The sequence below is a fragment of the Lipotes vexillifer genome, unplaced genomic scaffold (assembly GCF_000442215.2).
Source record: "Lipotes vexillifer unplaced genomic scaffold, Lipotes_vexillifer_v1.1 scaffold197, whole genome shotgun sequence".
NCBI classification, from domain to species: Eukaryota; Metazoa; Chordata; class Mammalia; order Artiodactyla; family Lipotidae; genus Lipotes; species Lipotes vexillifer.
Window position 1 is genome coordinate 494,082 of NW_006781042.1, and position 2,107 is coordinate 496,188.

Sequence of the window (2,107 nt, forward strand, 5' to 3'; positions counted from 1 at the left end):
GCATCAATGAACCGGTGGCAGGCTAACTTGTTAGCATGTAAGCAGGATAAAATTTCAAGCCCTTCACAGTCTTTAACACTTTCATCCAAATGTCAAAAGAGTCAGTAACTCTCACTTTCTCATCTCCCACTGCACCGCAGCCTCCTGTGGTTTGGCATCAGCTCCTAGGACAATACTGAAACTATTTTTGCCGACGTCACAAAAGACCCTCTCACTGCCAGTTTCAGTGGGTATTTGATTCTGGCAAAATCTTTCTGGACCTCTGCAGCCTTAACACTAGGGGTACACCCTCCTTCTGAAGTGCTCTACCATTAGCTTCCACGAGACCACACTTGCCTGCCTGTCCTTATTCATCCTTTTCATGGGCTCCTCTTCCTTTAGCAGCCCCATCAATGCCCTGCCCACCTCCCTATTGCTCCGCCTGCCCTCCCTGGATGATCTCACTCAGACTCCTGGTTTTAGGAACCTCAAATATGGTGATGATGTGCTAAACTCTAGCTCCAGTCCAGACCTGTGACACAACTTACCCAGCCACCTGCTGAGGGGCTCCACCTCAAACTCAAGTGATCCTAAAAGGAACCCATCCTTCCTTGGCCCTCCACACCAACCAATCCTCCTTCTTGGACCCACACTCTCAGTTTGTGGTACATCCAGCCACCTCATCACTCCAGGAAGTCATCCTTGCCCCTTTACCACTCCTCACACCCCAGAGCCAAGCTCCCTTTGAGTATTGCTTCTTCTGCTCTCTATTTCAGGAATCTGCTCACCCTTACCTCCCACCAGACCCTGGCCTCCTACTGCTGTTCCCCCTCAGGTCCCAATCCTTCCTGCCTTGGGTTACTGTAGTGTCCAGCTAACTGGGTTTCCTGCCCCGCTTTGGCCCTCCTATAGCCCTCACCCCATGGTTGCCAGAGTTATGTTCCTAAAGTATAAGCCAAATCATGTCATTTCCCTGCTTTAGGCCTTTCACTTGCTCCTCGCTGCCTATCTGACAATGTCAAGTTTATTAAGGACAGAGTTCACAGTGCTCTCTAAATGTTATGTCCCATCCACGCTCCAACCCCCTCCCTTAAATATTCCTTCCGTATGTCTGCTGTGGCCACTACCACTCAAACTGGAAGAGGTGGGGAGGAGGTATCTCAAAATAGCACTCATTAACTGGTACTGACTGGTTTTAATTTGTATTGTCTAGAACCAGGAAGTCCTAAAATGTTGCATTAAACAGTAGGCACACATCTTCTGCTTGCCTCAAACCTATGTGAATGTGTTTGGTTGGTTTTTCTTAAAAAAATAAAGTAATGGTTTGGATCAGGAGCCAGAGTTCTACCAAATTATTGCTATCAAGTTTGTTTGCTTCTCAGGGTCGCCTTGAGAAGGAATGAGCTATTCCTTCATTCTACCTAGTTAAGGTGCTGCTAGAACAGGGTTTGTTGATGAGAGAGAATATATATACATCTCCCCCCCCCCCACAACTTCTCCTTTGCCCTATAAGCAAGCAAATCAACACCCTCGAGCGTCCACCAGGAGGCGCCGGTGGGGGGGCCGTCGAAAGACCTGCGGTACCTTCACGATTGGAGAGGCGGCGGTGGATGCAGCAGCGATGGAAGCCGGCTTGCTTCCTTTTTTAAGAATCAGTGTGAGGGAAGGGAGCAGAGCTGCGTTATTTTAGGGAGACCTTGTCGCACTCCCCCTCCCGCGGGTAGGTAGCGTCTGGGGTGTGCGCGGGCCCCATGGAGAGACGCTGGCGTTGGCTGCGGTGGCAGCTGGGGCTCCTATCGCGACTGCGGCCGGCAGTAATCCGACCCCGCCGACGCAGGGACTGAAGAGGCGCAAGCGAAAGCGGCAAAGCTGCGAACAAAAGCCCGCCGCGCGGGACGTGCGGTAAGCTAACCGGCCAGGGGGACCCGGGAGCGGACGGGCTTGCTGAGCTCCAATAGCCCAGCTGGATACTGTGGGGGCACTCGGAGGACATCTGGGGGCAGGTGTCCGAGCCTAGACTGAGGTGGATGGCGCTTTTAGCATGGACTTAGAGAGGATTAGGTGCATCCGGGAGGACCCAAGCTCCTTCACTATCCCTGGCAAACACCCGGTGGCGGCGGGGGGGGGG